At 41.8% G+C, this 21,955-nt stretch overlaps 1 protein-coding gene and 2 pseudogenes across 3 annotated transcripts in view; all 3 read right to left on the reverse strand.

Annotated features, from left to right (window-relative positions):
* SND1 (staphylococcal nuclease and tudor domain containing 1) overlaps nucleotides 1-21,955 on the reverse strand; it is a 458,234-nt gene that overhangs the window by 138,911 nt on the left and 297,368 nt on the right. The window lies entirely within an intron of this gene.
* On the reverse strand, nucleotides 18,492-19,378 carry LOC111725321 (annotated as a pseudogene). The gene has a single exon (XR_002773407.1). The product of XR_002773407.1 is annotated as a poly(rC)-binding protein 2 pseudogene (transcript).
* Nucleotides 18,501-19,794, reverse strand: LOC100961736 (annotated as a pseudogene). The gene has a single exon (XR_001161287.2). The product of XR_001161287.2 is annotated as a poly(rC)-binding protein 2 pseudogene (transcript).

Here is a 21,955-nt window from a genome sequence, read left to right on the forward strand (position 1 = left end):
AAAAAAAAAAAAAAAAAAATAGAAAAATTTAGCCAGGCGTAGTGGAGCACACTTGTAGTCCCAGCCATTTGGGAAGCTGAAGCAAGAGGACTAGTCAAGCCCATGAATTTGAGGTGGCTGTGAACTATGATGATGCCGCAGCATTCTACCCAGGTTGATACTGTCTCTCAAATAAATAAATAAAGATACAGAGCCTGTAATCTTATATACATCTAAGATTTAATCAGCAACTACCATTGCTACTGAAAATATTAGCTGAATACTCTCCAGGGTGGGAGGCTAATTGTCCCACTCTATCCTACCACACAGAGGATGCCACTATAGGTGGCAAGGCAGGAAACAGCCATCACAGATCTGTAAGATGTAGCCATAGTCACAGAACAGCCCACTATATGTCACTAAAGGCTCAGCACTTTGATCAAGCAAGGGCTAACCTCAGCAAGAGATAAGGGAATAATAGTAGGACCACAGTTTTGTTTTCATGGATGAAAAGGAAAGCTACATAAAGAGCTAGTTCAAGGATATGCCTTAAAATGTCATAAGGCAGAGAGAGGCCTTCCCAGATAATGGTATCTATGTAGACAGGATCGTGCATCCTCAAATCATGCATTAAGTTTTGGCTCAAAATGGTCACCTAGGGTTTTGCCTGCATCATATAAATATTTATTTATTTTTAAGACAGTCTCAAGCTGTTGCCCTCGGTAAAGTACTGTGGAGTCATCATAGCACATAGCAACCTCCAACTCTTGAGCTCAAGTGATCCTCCTGCCTCAGTTTTTTCTATTATTAGTAGAGAAGGGGTCTCGCTCTTGCTTGGGCTGATTTCAAACTCATGAGCTCAAGTACTCCACCTGCTTCGGCCTCCCAGAGTACTAGGATTACAGGCATGAGCCACTGTGCCCAGCCTATTTAAAAAAAAATTGTTTTTCATATAAATATTATGTCATTGGATGAGAGGCAACTCATCCAATGTCATAATATTCTTGATCACAATGACATTATTCCACCTTCAGTTTTATAATACAAAAACTAAGAATTTCAGATATCTAGTAAGTAAAAGATCCTAAACTCAGACTAGATGGGGATTAGTTTTAAAACTTATTTTCTTAGACACTAAGGCTTTGTGTATGCAATGAATATTTCATAATTCCCAAACCTGGGGGGAAAAAGGAGGGTAAGTCTAGACCCTTTCTATTCAAAAGAGGGGTCTCCAAATCACCAGCACTGACATCCCCTAGAAACTTGTTAGAAATGCAAAATCTTTTGGCCCTTTTCCAGACCCATTAAACAAGTTTGGGAAGCACAATCCTAAAGCTCATCAGGATCCTGGTGACATAGCCCCTACAGCTTCTGCTCCAAAGTGCAAACCAAGAAGTTCTGACCCAACACTTTACATTTCTTTCAAGTACAGTGAGAAGAGAAGAACTGGTGGAGGAGTAGTAGAAGCATTCTTTATCTTCTATTCAGCATAACACCTTGCCCATCAAATAAGGGAAAGACAAAAACAAAGTGTTAGGGGCACTGAACACAAATGACAAATGGATGACAAATTGGTGCTGACAAAGGCTGAGGGAAGCACCTTTTCCTTCTTTAGAGGAGCAAACTCACACTTAAGCCTGAGCTAGGGCCCAATTTTGAGCTGGGAGCAAGCTTGGAAGGAGGAAGAGAAGCTTGGGTTAGAGAAGGTTTAACAGAAATTTTGTTCTGAGATGAAGTTTCAAACAAATAAAGGTGACTTCTGAGCTACTAAGTAAAGAGTATTTTTAAAATTCAGACTCCACACACAGGTACACATTGTAGATTAGTTGCTTTTCTGCTTCTAAAAATCAAAGCAACAACAAAAAAAGGAACCCCGTGAAGTTTTTGGTTCTTAAATGATGCTCAGTGAGTGATTCAGTTTTGAATTTAATAGTTAAAGCTGTAAGCTTACTCTGTCAGTGTGTATGCACATCTCATCTCCTTCCAAACATTCAGAGATTAAAATCCAGCTCTTCTAAATTTAGCTCATTAAAGGGAATCTTCCTGCTAAGTACTGAACTTGCACTGCTTTTAAGTTTGTTGCAAATAAAGGTCAAACTATTTTACTTTCTTCTTAAGGATTTAGGGAAAACAAATATGCATGACAGTAAAAAGTGGAAGAACTGAATGAGCACTGAGAACTGACCATTCATTCAAAGTGATTAGACAGAACAGGGTTTCAGTTATTTCCCAGCTCCCTGTCTTCTCATCTCTCTCTTCAAACCTCTTCACATTTGCATTGTTCATGTGAAATGAGTCAGGGAATGTGAAAGTGAAGGTTCTCATAGCAACTGTTAACAATCCCACAGTGCACATAAGCAGTATTGGTAATTAGTAATTGGGCTGTTGCTAAAGGTGAACCCTTAATATACCACATGTGTGAAGTGGGCGAACCAGCATTCTAAAAGTATTTTAGACTTATGTATTTCACAGCTTATTAGTTTAAATCTCTAACTTTAAAAATGGGCACCTGACAAGACAAATCCCAGATAAAGCAAATGATTAGCAAGATGAAACTATAATCCCAACACAAAGAAAACTGGGAACAGAAGAGGGTTGGGGCTACACAGGGGCCTAAATCTTGCACAGACATCTGGGAGGCATGTGAACAAGAAGTGGACCCCAAATAAGCAGTTCCCCCCAAAAGCTGCTAAGGCCATTCAACACAGCTTCTCCACTTCTCCCTGTTGCTATCCCGAAAGGCCCAAACTCTCATCTCATTAGGACCTTAATTGCTTTTGTGAGAACTGTATCAATGGTATCAGCATTAGCCCTTGGCTAGCTCACCTTTGAGCTTAGGATACCAATGGAGCTCTGCCATCCAATTAGGGTGTTTATCTCATGAATGAAGGGAAGATACAACCGGTCTTCTGCATTGTGACCTCCCACTCAGATAGATTACATTTATGGTGGGGCAAAAATTTAAACACTCAATTTACTTATTAGTGACTTGATTTCATTTCTCAAAATGTAAGAACATAAGGAGAAGAGTTCATAAGGTCACGGCATTTTAGGCCTTGAGAGAATGTCAGCTGCCATTTAATATAATGTAAGGCCATAGAGCTAGGACTCTAAATTGGGAGTTAACAATGGGAGACTGGGGATGGGGTAAAGCCTATAAAAGCACAATGAGTCTCAAAGAAGTGAAGACAGACACCTGTGTGATCTTTGTTTTAAGCTGGATGAGAGTTTGGGTGAGAAACAAGGTCTTTCAATCTCTTATTCAGTAAACTTTATTACCAACTTTCCTTTAAAATATTTCCAACTCATCTTCTCCTATTTTTATTCCCCTACAATTAGGCTTTCCTATGTTAATCTTACTACATTATTTCCTGCTTAAGTGAAAAGTAACCATCTCCTTGCCTCTACAGTATCACAGAAAGCATGAGGGCAAAAAAAAAGTTCCAATGTGGTCAGGTGTGGTGGCTCACATCTGTAATCCTAGCACTCTGGGAGGTTAAGGTGGGAGGACTGCTTGAGGTCAGGAGTTTGAAACTAGCCTGAGCAGAGCAAGACCCATCTTTACTAAAAATAGAAAAATAAGTCAGGCCTGGTGGCATGTGCCTGTAGTCCCAGCTACTTGGGAGGCTGAGGTAGGAGGATAGCTTGAGCCTAGGAGTTTGAGCTTGAGGTTGCTGTGAGCTAGGCAGAGGCCATAGCACTCTATCCTGGAGCGACAGAGCAAGACTTTGTTCTCCCTTCCCCCAAAAAGCAGCAAAACAAATTCTAAGAATGGTGGGGTCCTCTTTGTCTTAATGCTTGCTACTATAAAATCAAGACCATTCACTGAAGAATGAGAAAACAGAGCTGAGTAAGGCAATCAATGAGAATAAGTACACACCCCAACATGTTATTCATTTCAGTGAAAACTGAGGAGGACATAAAACACAGAGTATCTGATAAGTGACGATCAGTCCAGGGGCCTCAGGTATTCGTTGTCATTCATACTTATTTAGCTGAAATGCTGGGAAGCAGTGGCCTTGAGATCCCTCATCTATTTGTGGTGTCCTCTGCTTTCAGCGGGTTGTAATTCAGCCAGTATTTATACTTTATCAGGAAATCACAGATATTCTCATAATGTCACTAAATAATAGAATCCAAATATGCTTCGAAGTGTATATGAATGAATCATTTTGTCATTCTTCCATCCCATTATTTCCTGAAATGTGAACTAAGATTATAAGGCCCTTATCACATCTAGGGGCAGCCTGAAAAACTCAGACAGCAAACATGTAGATATTCCAGATGTGCAAATTCCCAGTGGCTTCCAGACAAGGCTATAAACTATATTGCTTAATTAACTGCTACTTCTAGGTTTTCTCACCCTGGAAGTATCTGGACCTGACAGATGACCCAAGCTGCCAGAAAGGTGGTTTTTGAACCAAAAAGACCTACTGGTCTCAAATTTGAACAGAGGACTTAAAAGCAAGAATTTCCCTAAAAAAGCCAGGATATACAGTTGCCATGGTCACCTTCCAAACTGGGGCAATATCACCACTATTGCCACAGAACAAGTTTGGGGACTACTTGAACTTCTTTTTATGAGTATGAAAGACCATTTGGTTAAAATATTCAAATTCTATTATAAAAATACACAGAGGCTGGGTGTGGTGGCTCGCACCTCTAATCCTGGCACTCTGAGAGGACAAGGTGGGAGAATTGCTTGAGGTCATAAATTTGAGACCAATCTGAGTAACTGAGAGACCCCCATCTCTACTAGAAACAGAAAAATCAGCTGGGCACAGTAACATATGGCTGTAGTCCCAACTTCTCCAGAGGCTGAGGCAGGAGGATCGCCTAAGTCCAGGAGTTTGAGGTTACAGTGAGCTATGAAGGATGACACCACTGCACTCTAGCCCGGTTGACAAAGTGAGAAACTCTTCTTAAAAAAAATAAGTAAATATGACTACATAGATAGCAATTGGGGAAATACGTTGTCGAGTCAATAAAGGGCAAATCTTTGTACCTGTATTCTTATAACTTTCTATAAATACAAAATTATATCAAATAGAAAGAACAGAATCAAATGATCTTGGGACATCTGATCACCATAATCACCCCCCTCTGTGAAAGGTACATCAGATGCAACACTTCAGGAAACCTCAGCAGTGGTATCTTCAGAGGAAAGCCCTTTGTTAGCAGATAGTATTAACATCTCTGCACCAGTTTTGTTTAACCCTTTCATCTCCAATTAGAAAGGAGGGTTTCTGGGTGGTCAGCAAATATTCTGTCTCTCTAACCTGTTCACTCTAAAGTCATACTCTTTAAGTATCACCAGGACCAGGCAAGTTGCTTGGCTTTTTATTAATAAAGCAGCTGAATAATTTATAAGGGTTGCACAGGGCCCATTAGAAGTGCCAGAGCAGTAATAACTGGCTTAGGACTTTGCTTGCTCAGGGCTAAAGTTTAATTTGTCCATAAATGCCTTAGCTCATAAACCCATCCCACAGGTCTGACCTGCTCTCTACTCCTCTATCACATGTCTTAGTCATGCGAGTCTCATCTTGCATGTGGTCCTATTGTTGTCATCTCTGGGGCAAATAAAACAATCCAAACCCTCAGACAACAACTAAAAATCCATACTTCCATGACTACATTTCCTAAATAGGGCCACTACCACCAGGCCCTCTTTGTAAGCTTTTCTTTTGGTCACACCAAAAGAAAGGCAGTGCCAGGTTGATTCTTAGCCAACAAGAGAGCATAGGTAGATGTGGTCATAGAAGGAAGACTGGAAAAATTCCTCATTACTTGGAGAAATATAAGAGGTAAGGCCTAGATAAGAGTATGTTTGATGTCAGTACAGGTACTGCATTCTAAATGAGGGCACCTACAATGAGGTCAAGGAAACGTGCTCTGCTATTTACTTAGCAAGTTAATTTCTTTTCTAGGTCTCGGTTTTCTCATCTGCAAAACGAGGATTTAATGGTACCTACCTCATAGGGCTATGGTAAGGATTAAATTAACTAACCCACAGCATATAAGAACTCTTAAAAGCTATAATTAGACATTCAGATCTGGAATGAACCTTAGAAAAACCTAATCCAACCTCCTAATTCTAAAAAAAAAACCCCACAGGCCCACTGAGGCTATGTGACCTACTCAAGGCTCTGTGACTTTGAGGGTCCAGGTATTAGTTTAATTCTCCTGAAAACCATCCAGTTTGGTTCTCTGTTTACGGTTTCAGCGCTGCTGTGGCTCCAGAACTCTTTTTCTATAGGAACAGTAGGGTTATTTTGTTTTCAGATTTTAAAGTAATCAAAATGTTAGCCCAGAAATATCAGTGCTCATTCATTCATCCAAGAACTAACTAACCAGTGAATGCTGACTCAGTGAAGCACTATTCTAGGCAATGTTACAGTGGGCTCAGTGGTGACAAGAAAGCCCTCACCCTCAAGCATTTTACATGCTGGTGATGGAAAGAGTGACATGAGAGTGAGTAATGACAGGTGTTGAAGGCAGGAGGGATGTACCTTGATAGAGGTCATTTCTTTGCAGTGTAATCTCTAGGAAGACAGCATCGTAGCACTTGTTGCAACATATGCATATATAAACATGCATGGATATATGTGACAGGAAGAAATTATACAAAGTGGCATCACTCTCTAAAAATTTCACTCTTGGGAAATCATATCAGAAATAAACACACTACTCATTAATGACTTTATCAGAATAGACCTTTTCTGGTCTTTGGGCCTTACCTCCCTGGCTGTTTTGAAGCAGATGGGTGGGTCAAAGCAAAAGGGCACCACAGTAATGGAAGCAGGCCTTATTTCACTCTCTTTCAGGTGAAGTTCATTTCTCTACCCTCTCAAGGTTGGGGTCTTAGCCTTTGGCATTTGTGCTATGTGCCACGAAATCCCTGCCCCAAAAACCAGTGCAGGGGATCAAAGAGCTATTATTAAGGTTTCAGTTTAGGCCAACTGAGAGAGGGAATGGTGGTAGAGGCAGGCCACTCACCCCTCCATTCACCCGCCCTGTTCCACAACGGGGCCATTGAGCAGGCGCCACAATAGAGGGCTGAGAATAAAAGGCCGAAGGAAAGCATACAGAGTCCCCTTGCACAGACTCGGTCATTCATCACCAGGCAAGTGCCAATATCTGGGAACAGCAATCTCAATTTCTGCAAATCCTCCAACTTGCAACAGCTGCTAGTGACTCTGGTGGGCGGCTTTGCTGCTTACGCAAGTTTCCAATACTGAGCCCTGGCCCAGAGCCAAGCAGACATTACTTAGGTTAGAGACACGCTGGCTGCAGAGAGCAGCAACAATGGACTTCACAGCTTATAAAGCAGCTTACAAAGGGCTCCCGTGTATTTCAAAAAGCACTTCAGATAGCTGGTGAGAGAAGCTATCTGCACAAATGCATTCAAGCAGTTTATTCCCAACCCGCTTAATTCAAGGTTTCTGTCAGGAGCCAGTGACACAGTGGAGGAAGGTGCAGAGAACTGCAAGAGGGCTGGATAGACTGGCTGCTGGAGGAATGCGAATGGCAGTCAAGGCACATCCACCCTCCTCTGGAGCACCAGCTTAGCAGGATGGGAAGTGACTGGCAGCAATCAGCCCTTCACCGGTTAACAAACGTAATAAAAAATGAAAGATAATCCGTGCAATTCCATAGGTCTTTAGTGAGCTGTCTGTTAAAACTGCTTTCATCAGTATTGCTAAGTAGCATTTCTAAATGTTACTGAATGAACTCTCTAAGTGCCATCTAGATGCCTGCTGCCACACCATCCAAGTGGAGTTTCATCTGACTGAAGAGGTGACACCAGCCAATGGCATCTCCTTGTACTGCTTTACTACTCTGAAGTTATCTAGGGCCCCACACATCTCCTCTATGACAGCTAGGCCTGTCCTGTTAGGCCAGTGGTTCTCAACCTTCCTAATGCTGCAATATATTTTCATTGTTACAAAGGGGTTGCAGCCCACAGGTTGAGAACCACTGTGTTAGGCAAACCTTATTAGTTACTAGAAAACAATTTTAATAGGCACAGAGATCAAGAGAAGCTAGAGACTGAGGCAGAAAGGCCTATATTTGGAGCCTGGAGTTCCTGGAAGCCACAGAAGGGTACAGAAAACAGCCAAAAAGGGAGCATCTCAAGAGAAGAAATACAGAAGTAGGTAACAACTCTTTATAAATTTGTCTTGCCTATCAACTTTTCAAAATGAACTAATGTGAAGATGTGAGGTGAGAACTAGCTCTAACTGAATTCTTAGATATCTAAGTAGAAGGAGGCCTCACATCACTTTGGATTCCACATAGAAACCTGACCCCATATAATGCTTGCAGTGCTAGGTATGGGGTTTCTTAGAAAACTCTGTGAGTTAGCAGATTCCAGGATAAGAAATCATTATAAGAATAATTGGCCCGGCATGGTGGCTCATACAATCCTTGGACTCTGAGAGGCTAAGGCGGGAGGATCCCTTGAGCTCAGGAATTCGAGACCAGCCTGAGCAAGATCAGGACTTTGTCTTTAGCACTGTGGTGGGCACCTGTAATCCCAGCTACTAGGGAGGCTGAGGCAGAAGGATCACTTGAACCCACGAGTTTGAGGTTGCTGTGAGCTAGACTGATGCCACAGCACTCTAGACTGGGCAACAGAGTAAGACTCTGTCTGAAAAAAAGAAAAAAAAGAGTAATTTATAGGATAAGAAGAGGTCAAAAGCCATATCAAAAGGTAAACTAGACTCTAGTCCAAACCAGAATCTGGACTGTGCAGTAGCACAACTCAAGTGCTAGTACACTAAAGGAACAAAAGCCTGATTAACCTCCTAGCCCTCATTCCAACTGTAAAACCTATTTTCTAAAGGAATAGGGAGTGAGTATAACATGGCAATGTTTACTGTGAGGTCAGCTTCACAGCATGAAATGGGTCAATGTCAGAGTAGGCTTAGAATGCTATTACTCCATACCATGTAATTTCTCTTACTATTATATGATATGCCATGTGCAGCAAGGAGATGCCTTAATTAATGAGATCACATTCTGAATTAATACATCACCTGTACTTGGATCATCAGCCTCAAACGCAACCCTTCATGTCTTGGTTATTCCAACAGTTACTAGCAGAATGAGGATTATATGGTAGACAATCTTCAGGGTGAAGGGGGAAAAATAAAAGTTTTTACCAATTGCAGAAATTTTGTTTGCCTACCTATAATGCACATCTATTTCCAGCGTGACTTCCCTACATTTTTCATGTTATATTTTAAAAGTTATAATTTAGCCAGGTATGGGTAGCTCATACCTGGCACTCTGGAAAGCCAAGGCGAGAGGATTACTTAAGTACAAGAAGTTAGGACCAGCCTGAGAAAGAGTCAGACACCATCTTTACAAAAAATAGAAAAGCTTACCCAAGCATGGTGGTAGATGCCTATAGTCCCACCTATTCAGGAGGCTGAGGCAGGAGGATCCCCTGAGCCCAGGAGTTTGAGGTTGTAGTACCCCACACTCTTACCAGGGTGACAGAGCAAGACTCAGACTCAAAGAAAAAAGTTACAATTCACTAATAGGAAGGATTCCTCTAATAGAAATCAGAGAATCAAAATTAGAGATCAGAGGAAAATCATAATGGCAGGACCACAGACCTACCCACCAGAGCTTACTTTCTGCCCTATTCTGCTGACAGAAACCAGCCAAAGACTAGGTTAAGTAGAGTTAGTCAAGGATAAGAAGGCTCCAATCACAGATCCACAATCCATGACTGTGCATTTCTGATTTACTTCTTGTCCTCTAGATGCTGAAGTGACCATCTGCCAAGAGTAATGGTTGCTCCAAGAAGACTTGCTACTGGCAACTCTTATTTAAGAAGCCTACCTCTGACCTGGTATTTTACACTTTAAAAGCACATGCAGTCCTATAGTGTAATCTAATTGCTTCTTGTCAAAAAATAAGTTCCTTACAGGCATATACTATTTCCTCTTTTTTTTCCATTGCAGTGGCAAGCAATTAATAGGTGTTAATAAATAACCACTGACTAATCAACTATAAAAAAAAGAGAGATGTGAGCACACATACTAGCAAGAACAAGTATCCGTTACCATATCGTCCCACCCACCAAACTGTGGAGGCGTACATTCCCTCCGCTGAAATCAAGGCAGGCTGCTTACAAGGAATACCATGTGAAAGGGAAAGATGGCCACTCTACGCAATATGCCTATTTTCATCTAAGGGTTGGTCTGTCGTTAGCACTTCCCAATCAGAAGCACTCACAAATAAGTCTAAACTTGGAAAAGAACAACAACAAAAAAAATTTCCTATCAAACAATGAGAATCAAGAGTAAAAAAGAAACAGTTTGCAGAAAAAGAGACTAAAATACATCAGAGCCTTAGAAGAGTTATTTCTGCATTCCCTGCACATACGACATCATTCATGAAGAAGGCAATGGGACAAATATAGCATAAATGTCGTCTGCTCTAGCTTGTAATTTAAAATGCAAATGCTAATGAGTGAACTGGTATATCAGTGGAGTTAATAACCGCATGCCTAGCGCAGGGGCTGCATCCAAAACACACACAGAGAAGAGACAGACACCATGTTCCAATTTAAAAATAAAAACACCCAAATTAACCCTAGAAAAATCACTAGCAGATGTACAAGCTCAGGAAAAGGAGGCACACAAGGGCAGGGAAATAGGAACTTCTCCACCAGTGGTAGACTAACTGGTTGATTTAAATATTTTCCTACATATAGTAAAGGTAAGCATGGGAGTTACAGGGTTCATTGAGGAATGCTACTGTAAAAGCATTATAGAGTATAATAAGTATAATAAGGAAAAACTACAGGGAGTCCAGAAAGCTTGAACAAGAAGTTTTCTCCAAAGCCCACTTTAGAAGCCTATAATCTTTCAGGAGCCCTGAGATGTAGATCTCATTTACTTTATCACAGGCAAAGGGTGAAGTAGCTTTGGTTAAAAAGACCTAAAAACTTACAAATTCTGAATTAAGTGTATAATTTAAATAAATAGAAAAAGGCTTTAATGATGCAAAAACACAACTGAGAGTATACAGTTGGGTCTCAAATGCCTTCCAAATATGAAAGGAACTTCTGTGAACCGTTTTTGCCCCTACTATGACTGTGGTTGACAGTCCTGCAGCAGAATCTGGGAGCACTCTGCTGCACTGATGAAGGGCACCTCACTGGGCTTCTTCAGAGCCCCCCACAGGTGGTGTGAGGAAGTGTATGCTTCAGTCAGTGGCGCTGCCCAGTTCCAGGACAGAAGCTCTGTGACACCCTCTCCAAGCTAACAGGAGGCTGTGTCTGCAATGGCTGCTCATACTGGACATCTCCTGTGTTCTAATTCCCACGTTAGTGCTATTCATTCAAATTTTATATGAAGGACCCAGCAAAATTCTGGCAAATCCAGCCCATAAGATTGGAGAAGCTTCAGGAAAACTTTGAAAGAAACTTGGAAAGAAATTCAAGGTGAGCAATGACCTGGGGTTTGGGAGAGGGGACAAACAGTTTTTCAAAGATGAGGAACAGTTTTATTTATTTTTAAACCTGGTCAAATCTGGATTTTTTGGGGGGGGAGGGGGTTGTGCATGCATGTGTGTGAGGGGTGGTTTCCATAGCAACCAGGATTAAATCTTACAGTAGTGTGCACTGTTCACCCTGGGGTTGCCCATTACCAGATTTCAAAGCATTAACCTTTAATTTCAAATTACCACACCATTTACACTCCCTTTCCTGCATCCAGTTTCTGCCATTTTCTATTATTAGTATGGCCAAATGGAGTCCCCCCACAGAGCTGAAATAGTGGTGAGTAGCCCAGTAGCTTGTCAACATTACTAAGTGGGTGCTGGGAAATGTCTACAGACTGACAAGATGGTGCTGAAAAATCCATGCTGAAATCTATTCTTCTGGGAAAGTCACAAGAATGAAATTACAACAGAGGTATTTGGGCACAACTGAAGACATAAGTGCTGAAACTGGGAAACAATGTAGCAGAGAAAGCCACCGATGGTTTTTTGTAAGATGTCCATTTTATCCCCCAGTGCCCACCAGCTAATAGGCAGCACAGACAAACCTAAACAGACTCAAAAAGGACATTAAAGCACAAAGGACAAAGATGGACCTGAAAGGAATGCTTAGGGGAAAGCTCATAGGTCTGCCCTTCTGGACTACTCTACTGGCTCTTATTAGTAAAGAATATGCCTCATTCCTGTCCAAGATACTTATCTTATCCATTTTAAAACTTAAAAGTGTAAGAGTAAAAAGCACTAGTAGAGGGTTTCAGTGAAGAGTAGAAGCACTAGTCAGACAATTTGACTGTAGATTGGCCCGTGGATTGGTTCTGGAATTCTTCCTAATCACTGCAATCCCCATGCCCCAGGCTGCCAACTGGTACTGGTTGGTACTGGTCCATGGCCTGATAAGAACTGGGCTGCACAACATCATCACCTGAGCTCTGTCTGCCTCTTGTCCCATCTCTCTGTCTCTCCCTTGTACACTCCCCTGGTCTGTGGAAAAACTGTCTTCCATTAAACCAGTCCCTGGTACCAAAAAGGTTGGGGACAAAAAGGATGTAACAGCAGAAGATAAATAACATCTATCTTTTCTTGGCACACAAAACCCAACACCCAATTAGAAAGCTGTATCATCCTCATCAGTCTGATTTCACAGAAGGTGATGCCTTTTCTAGGACTATCTTTCCCTTGGTTATAGGAGGCCCTAGATAGGCTGGCGTATAAATGCCATATGGGACTTGCTGTCTTCCTGACATCCAGGTCACCAGCATCACACCAAGATAAGCAGACCAGTCTGACGGAAATAATTAATTTGGAAGCAGGAAAGCAAGAATTCATCTTAAAGTGTTTTAGCTCTAAGGTCTATGACTGCCATTAAACCATGCTGAATAAACCTTATTTTTACTGACAGCTTTATTTATTACTGTGCCTCAATCAATAAAATATTTGAAATCATTACTGAACAAATCGAATCCCTCCTGCTGTTACCCTGAAACACTCCATGATGCCATGGAAGTCTCTCCTTTATTTCTGCTAAATTAGCCTTTGATGGCATTTTAGGTTCTTTACCATCCAGATCACTCTCCTCTGATCTGATCCACCTGCAGTTTGCTGATGTCCTTCATAAAAGGATGGACTTCAGTTGGAACACCACAGTGACCCCAGCTAAGCCAGCACTTGGCCCCACCCCATCTGGATTATTTCTGGGTTACAGACTAAGACTGCCTTAGTCTTCTTGACAATAGCACCATATTTACTCTAATTATTCTGCAAAATCTGACTTGTTTTCATTTGTATATGGTATTTAAAGCATGTTTCTCCTACTGTACCCTTAAGCTTTTAAAAAATATTATTTCCCCATGTTTACACATTCTGTATGTGAGTACACACAATTACTTTGCTTGAAGGCTGGAATTATTAGCACACATTTCTACATTTCTAGCATTGTGCTCAGTGGATATATTAAAAAAAAATCATTAAATAATCATGTGTTTGAATGACCCTGAAGTATGATGAGGCTCATTCTGGGAATGATTTGTGATGTAACGATGGAAAATAAGCAGGCCATAATTGGAGGTTTCCACATTCACCCATATGACCTGTGGGAATGCTGCAGAGACTGGGAAGTGACGGCAGAGCAGTGACTGCTCAATGGGAGGTGAGGGGAGAGGATATTTACACTCCAGCATAAAAGCAGAGAGAAAAATGATAAGCATACATCATTTCTGTTAGGCAACTCTTCCTGAAATCTGATACAGGCAAAGCTGTTGTGCACAGATGATCAAACCCAGCCTACCCAAAGAAAATGTTGCAGATCTTCTTGGAACCTCACATGTCATCTCCCCGGGGAAGTCTTCCCCCCTCCCCTGAAATCTTTTTCATTCAAAAATTAATCGTGCTCTTTCCTCTATACCAGGCATCCTCAAACTATGGCCTGCGGGCCACATGTGGCCACCTAGGACATTTATCTGGCCTGCCAGGTGTTTTTGCCGCCGCTGCTTGTCCTGCTTAGCAGCCAACTCATCCCAGGGCCTGCAGTCCAGCCCTCCAACAGTCTGAGGAACAGTGAACTGGCCCCCGTTTAAAAAGTTTGAGGAACCCTGCCTATACTCTCATAATATGTTGCTTATACTTTTGATTAACTGCTCTCTTGTTTTTGTTTATTTTTTCATATGGCTGTATACATTATTAGACTAAAAGATATTCAAGGTAGAAGATATCTTATTAATTTATTTATCATCGCAATTTATCTTTTGTCTTTCTTATACTATGCTTGTGAAAATCTTGACCTCATTAAAAAAGAACTCCCCAAATTTGTTCACTGTGCTAATTCTTTCCTAGACATGACCCTCTAGGATCCCCTGATAAGAACATAATTCTGTCAATTCCTATAGTGATTATATTTTAAAGTAGAGAACTAGACCAACTCCAAAAAAGTGTCATGTGAAGCTGCCATTTCTAACAATAGGACACAACTCAAAGGAAGTAGGCAGTGAAGTTAGAATCAAACTGGGAAGTCCCAAGAGAAAGAATACCCCACTTTACAAATACCCATTAAGTTGCAATTCAATTAAAGCATCTGAAAGGAATTCATAAGTATCAGCAGACCCTGTAATTGCTTAATTAAGGATAGAAGCCTAGCAAACACATAACCACAATAACAGCCTGATTCATTAGCACCTCTGTGATAGCAGAATGGGATTTCTCACTTAAACATACATTGGCTTTAATTGTGTAATTTAGTTAGGCACTGGTAATCAATGGGGACCCACCGTTCCTGGGGCCAGGAGATGAGAAGGATATTCCTGTTCACCTTCCCTCCCTTCCTCTCATTAGAAGTTTTTGGTCTATTAAAATAGGCAGTTGATATTCCAATTAGGATTGGCTGGAGAAGAGACCTTAAGGAGAAAGAAGGAAATGAGGCACCTTATTCAAAGGCATTCAGGATGGAAGAACACACAAACTAACCACCATTTATCAAATCCCAGACACCTAGAATGTTTCTCATTGTCTCCCACGTCAAAATGCAGCTCCAGAGGGGAGCTGTAATGGGAGTGAGAGGCAAAGAGAGTGAGAGAGGGCAAAGGTTGGGGAGTAAGGAGAAGGAGAGAGAAAAGGTGAGAGGAGGGTGATAGAGAGGGAGAGAGAGGAGAAAAGAGAAGAAATTTAAGGAAGAAGAGAAAAGAAAAATGCTGAAGAGCAGGAAATGGTAAGTCTTATATTCTAAGACTGGTTCATTATAAGTCACCTGCTGTGATCCACTCATTCACATGGGGACCCCCTGCCAAGTGGCTGCTGCCTTCCAAGTTGTTTGTACCATGAGTTCCATGCAAGGTGACTGATATACATTCCCCAATCCACTATCTGCCTCTGTCTGTAATTCATCATGCTTATTGCTGTATCACCTTTAAGAATATGGAAATTCAAAAGGGATTAGACTCACTTACTAAGTTGCAAAAGACTCTAAATACCTGATATAAGGCTCATTAGATCACTTTACACTGAAATCTCAAATTATTCTCTTCCAATTCAGAAGAAAAGCATTTGGTTTACAGGCACTATACCCTGAGACCTGCTATGCTTATCCAACAAGACAACTTCCTGAACTGTGTCCACAGCATGACCCTGATACCCAAGAGCGAAGAAGATAATTCAAATTAAGGAAACTTAATATAAAAGTTATAGTAGGCTGGGCGTGGTGGCTCACGCCTGTAATCCTAGCACTCTGGGAGGCTGAGGTGGGTAGATTGCCTGAGCTCACAAGTTTGAGACCAGCATGAGCCAGAGCAAGACCTCATCTCTAAAAACAGCAGGGCACTGTGGTAGTTGCCTGTAGTCCCAGTTATACCAGAGGCTGAGGCAAGAGAATTGCTTGAGCCCAAGAGTTTGAGGTTGCTGTGAGCTGTGATGCCATAGCACTTTACCAGGGGCAAGAAAGTGAGCCTCTCTGTCTATATATATAAAAGTATATATAAAAAGTAAAAAAAGTATATATATATATATATATATACACATTTATATATATACTATTATATATATAGGTCATAGTAATAAGACACGAACTCCATGCTTACTGGTGCTACTATTAAATAAAAATGTGAATCAAGGGCCAAGTCATTTCCAAATACGTGACTCAGTCTCCTGTTAGACAAGACACTAAAGTCTGACACACATGACAAGTGACAGTAAACTAAAAATAAAGATTACAGATGAACTGCTTTTGCTATCATGCAAGGAAATGTATGGAGTTCACTACATGTTAGCTGAGGGAAAAGAATGCAGGCTGCATGGGGATCTTGGCTTCCTGGCTAACTCAGGACAAGAACTGACTGTGATTGCCTCTTAGACTGAAATAAGCATACATAGGGGCCACTGCAGCAGCAGGCAGAGACACCTTGAACTGCGTCAGCTCTGGTGTAAGGTCACCTCACCGACCAAACCTAAGCCAGGTGCTCAAAGGACCAAAGGACAAGAGTGCTCAGGAGGCACTGACCTGTTAGTTACAGCTGACTGTCCCCGGCCCCACCTGCTAGCCCATCTGACCACACAATCACTCCACATACAGGGGTGCAGGAACCGTGACAGAGAGGCCAGCTGGCTCAGGCCAAATGCCACTCCCTATCAAGCTGTGGGGCCGTCTGCCCAAAAAAGCCACACAAAAATGGAAAGTGTTAACCCCACCTTGAAGTACAGAGGGCTCTCTAAAAGGCTGGGATTAATGAGAGCAGCATATAAGGGAGTGCTCCCAACAATTATCTGGACGTTCCCCTTGATAGTCACAACCCCAACTCCCTTGTTGCAAAGAGACATCATTTCCATCAGAATGCCATGTTTACATAATGGAGAGTGCACACCACAGACATCTGCAACACTGTCCAATGGCGATCATTGTCCTGGCGAGCAATCCTACACAAATACTGTGTCTGCGTTTTCACTCATTTTTAGCTTTTTCTCAGAGGACCAAGGGGTCCTTCCTTCACTAAGGCTACTCCCCCCTACATTCTCTGTCTATGCCATTCATTCCGTCTCCTCTAGGTCACTGCTCTATTAATTATCTATTGCAGACTTTCCTGGTTCCTTCTCAGAATGCAAACCAGTGCTTTTAACATTTTAAATCTCATATTCCCCAAGATATTCTTTCACTCCATCTTTTTTATAACCTCATTTGCCAAGAAGATTTTGTTGAGTTTTACATTCTGTAATTGGTATTATGAAAACAATAGGTATATAGAACAGCTTTTTCGACTATACTTGCCATCTTCTTGATGCCTGAATAAGAATTATAGTTCCAAAAGTACTGAGGATGCTGACATCCTTAAAATGTAGTTACCTTGACCCTTCAGCTTTTACTTTTCTCCATTACTTTTCCATTCTGTTAGATATTTACTTGTGAAAAGTAATCTGTATTTTATAACTTCTTCTTTACCTCCCACATTTACTTCCTAATCACCTGTCATCTGCCTTTGACTCAACTATGATGAAACTGTACTGACAAAGGTCACCTGTGACTTACTAACTGAAATTGATAAGTAAAATCACTCCACAGTTTTTATGTATTTGATTTTTAATGTAAAACCTTAAAATTGCTGATGTGCCTCAGAATTCTCTGCCTTAGTTTTCAGAAGACAGACTACTCACTTGTGATTCTCCTATTCCTCTGACTGTGCCTTCTCTGCCCATATATATGAATCCTTAGCCTACTCCACACAGGTTAGTATTTTCTAAGGTTATAAACTTGTACTCTAATTTACTGCTTATATACTGATGACTCCCCAGCCTGAATACTGGGTCTAGGCTCCGCTGCTGAGCTTCAACATTCTGAAACCAAATCCCAGTGATCTTTTCTTAAAACCTGCTCATAATTTTCATGTTGCCCCAAATTTGTAGACATCACAATCTATCTGAGTGCTCTAGCCTAGGGAACTTCACCTTCTCCCTGACACTCAACATCATCCCCAATCTCTGACTAAAAAGTCAATCTCCAAACTCTACCAAGTCTACCTCCTACTTGACCAAATCCCTCTGTTTGTCTCCACTACTCTCCAGCCTCTTAACTATTATCCCACAGTTTTGCCTTATTAATTCCTATGTACCCACTAAAATGAACTTTCTTAACCCGAATCTGAGCATGTGATGCCCACGCATAACACCTTCCAGTGACTCTGAGGGTCCATAGCATAATTCAAGGAAAAAACCCTAGCTCCTGAGTTTTCAGCTTCATCCTCACCCTCCTTACTCTTTTCACTCCACCAATAGCCAAGGATGAGTGGTTGTCCAGAGGCATGCACATGCATCAGACTTCTTTTTTTTTCTAGTCCATCTTTTAATTTTTTTGAAAAATTCCTGACATTACAGAACTAAACTGAAATGTATTAATATTCTACTCTTACATTTCCATAACAGAAAAATTCATGAGCCAAAAAAAAAGAAAAAACCAAAAACAAAAATAAAAAAAAACAGGGAGAAGCTTATAAAATTAAATATGGATGGATCTCAGCATTAACAGCTGAACAGAGAAAGGAATTAAAACGCTTTAATTAAAAAATCATGAGTGGATGATAAAGTGTGTAGAAACTGAAAATTTACAAACTATTTAAAATCTGGAATCCCTGACTGTTCAGAAACTACACAGATGGATCATGGGTGGTGGTGAACAGCAGAAAGGGATAATGGATGAATCTGCATTGTTCTAGCTGCTCCCCATGCCACCCGTCTCCGAGCAAAGCCTGACATTGATTAGATATTGAGCCAGGCTAATGCTAGCAGCAGATTCAGTGATGGTAACCTGCCTGTCAGTAGATCCTTCCACTGGGTTTGCAATTTTGATCTGCGCCCCAGACATCTGACGGATCTCATTGATTTTGGCGCCCTGACGCCCGATGATGCAGCCAATCAAATCATTTGGAATGGTGAGTTCATGAGAAGTCGTCTGAGCAGATGCATCCAAATCTGCCCAGTAGCCTTTCACCTCTGGAGAGCTAGATTCAATGCCACTGAATCCGGTGTTGCCATGCGTCATGGGAAAATGAGACTGTTGCATTGCCAACTGGTGCAGCTTGGTCAAATGTGGCTGTGGAATGGCATACTGTCCTTGAATGGTATAGGCCTGACTACCTGCAAAGATGACTGGAGAACTGGACAGCTTGGGCCGGTATGGGATGGTCACGCCCTTTGGGGGGGACTGGGAGAGAGTCTCCAACATGACCACGCAGATCTGTTTGACACACTCAACGATGGATTGCAGAATGCCAGCAATAGTGATGGCCCGCTCAGTTGAGTTGGGTAGCATATCCCCTGCCACCTGGACCTGAGCCCCTGTACTCTCTCATATTTCCTTGATCTTGCAGCCAACTTTTCCACTGAGAGAGCCACACTGACTAGCAGGAACCACTAGCCTCAGGGTAACTGGAGGTCTACTGGCAGCTGTGCTATTGGTCATAGAGATGCTGATGTCCTCTTCCAGTTTGTCAATGATCATAGCAAAGGCTTTGAAGATGGCATTAGTGGGTCCAGCCAAAGTGATAATTCTTTCAGGACAATTCCCTTCTGAGATGCTGATACATGCACCACTCTCCTCACACATCTTCTTAACTGATTCTTCTTTCTTTCCAATGATACCGCCAACTTCCTTTCCATGTATAAGTAGCCAGATGGTGAGAGTGACATTTAATCCACCTTCAATCACACCGGTATCCATGTTGAGCACTGTTCTGGGGAGCTGGACTTCGAGTGGTCGAGTCTTTGGTCACTGTAGGAGCGAGGCGACTGAGGAGAAAAGGGGAACAGGCGGGAATGGGAAGGGCGGGAGGCCGGGGGAAGGCCGGGAAGGCAAGGTGGGCCCTGTGGGCGGGCGGAGGAGGAAGGGAGGGGTGGAGGAGTAGGAGGAGTAAGGGGGAAAGAGACCTCAGGGCAGATGCAGGGTGGGTGGAGGGCAGCGGAGGGCGGGCGGGAGAGGGTGCAGGCTGCGGCTGCTCTGGCTGCTGCCTCAGCTGTTCTCATGCATCAGACTTCTACAACTTGGTATGGGCTGCTACCTCTATCTAGAACTCACCTCTCCTCTTACTCCTTTTTCTCAACACAGTGCACTTTTACTTTAAAACACAAGTCAGAAACGAGAACCTCAGGCAGGAGGTTCTACCTTAAGAAATAATCATTCTTGGGCAGGGCGCGGTGGCTCACACCTGTAATCCTAGCACTCTGTGAGGCTGAGGCAGGTAGATTGCCTGAGCTCACAGTTTCGAGACCAGCCTGAGCAAGAGCAAGACCCCCATGTCTAAAAAACAACTGGGCATTGTGGCAAGCGCCTGTAGTCTCAGCTACTTGGGAGGCTGAGGCAAGAGGATCTCTTGACCCCTCGAGTTTGAGGTTGCTGGGAGCTATCACGCCACAGCACTCTACCTACGGTGACCAAGTAAGACTCTATCTCAAAAGAAAAAAAAAAAAGAAAGAATTATTCTCTCTTCAATGCTACTTCTGTACCTTCCATAAGTCTATGCTCTCAAGTGTCAAACACTACACAGCTCGCTTACATGACTGTATTACTTTGAGAGTTCCCTGAGGCCTGGGTATGTCTTAGCTGCGTAGTCTTTATGACAGTGTTAGGACAATACAGATTTCCCTGCTCCCAAGTCTCAGAGGGAAAAGCCAGGAGCCTTCCTTTCAGTGAGCTTAGTCAGAAAGAGAAAGAGGTTGGCACAGTTCCATATTTTTATTTATTTCCATTACAGAAAGGTCAAAATCTCCATAGTAGAGCCATAGCTATATGCACACATGGTACACAACCATACCATTCCAAATTGAGAGTTAAGGCAAAGTCTAGTTATAGAAACACTAACTCTTTGCCAGGGGAAGGAAGCATACGTATTATTTGCTTCACGGTAGGCTTGTTCTAGATTTACCTCATGAAAACCTTCCAACAATCCTGAGAGGCAGAAAACAACTTCCAGTTATAACTAACATGTACATCAAGGCTCAAAGAGGGTAAATAGCCTTCCTAAAGTCATTTGCTTATATATAGTAAAGCTAGGATTCAAACTAAGCTCTGCTTTCTCTTAAGACTTTTCCATGTCCTGTATCCTTGCCAGGTTTCTAAAGAAACCAAAAGATGCATCATGTAACAGCACATACTATGGCAAGAGAAAAACGTAAAAGCTTTTATTTTTATCATGCATTTACCTCTGTGTAATTTATCTTTCAGAATGTAAGTTAACTCAGGAAATGCTTTTGGAATTGCTAAGCTTAGAATGATGCCAAGTACATAGAGGAACAGGCTGATGCAGAGTCAAGCGATCAGACTGCTTGTGTCTAAGCAAGGAAGAACCAGGATTCCACAGAAAAATGCCAGCCAAGAGAGGTCTGTGCTCTGAGCCAATTCCATACAGGTAGTTTTGAGCTCAAAAGTCAGAACTTCAATGTTTTCTTTCCCATATAGATCTGGCCAAGTTTCCCCAGAAAGAAATACTGTTTCTCTTTTTCATTTCTGGTACAAAGCTCTATACTACCAAAAGAATGATTTTGTTTTTCAGCTACATAGGCAGAGGATGAATATATACAGGGATACCTCAGAGATATTGCAGATTTAGTTCGAGACCACTGTGATAAAATGAATATGGTACAAAAGTGAATCACAGGATTGTTTTTAGTTTCTCAGTGGATATACGTTTACAATACACTATGGTCTATTAGATGTACAATAGCATTATGTCTAAAAACCAATATGCATACCCTATTTAAAAAATATTTTACTGATGAAAATGCTAACAATCATCTGAGCCTTCAGCAGAGAACAGTAATCTTTTTGCTAGTAAAAGTTATTGCCTTGATTTTGAAGGCTGTTGACCAGTCATGGTGATGGCTGCTGATAGATAGGGTGGCTGTGCCAATTTCTTAAAATAACAGAATGATGAAGTTTGCTGCATTGATTGACTCCTCCTTTAATGAAAGATTCCTCTGTAGCCTGCAATGCTGTTTT

Source organism: Otolemur garnettii, unplaced genomic scaffold (assembly GCF_000181295.1).
Source record: "Otolemur garnettii isolate 467f Iridium unplaced genomic scaffold, OtoGar3 scaffold00037, whole genome shotgun sequence".
Taxonomy (NCBI): domain Eukaryota; kingdom Metazoa; phylum Chordata; class Mammalia; order Primates; family Galagidae; genus Otolemur; species Otolemur garnettii.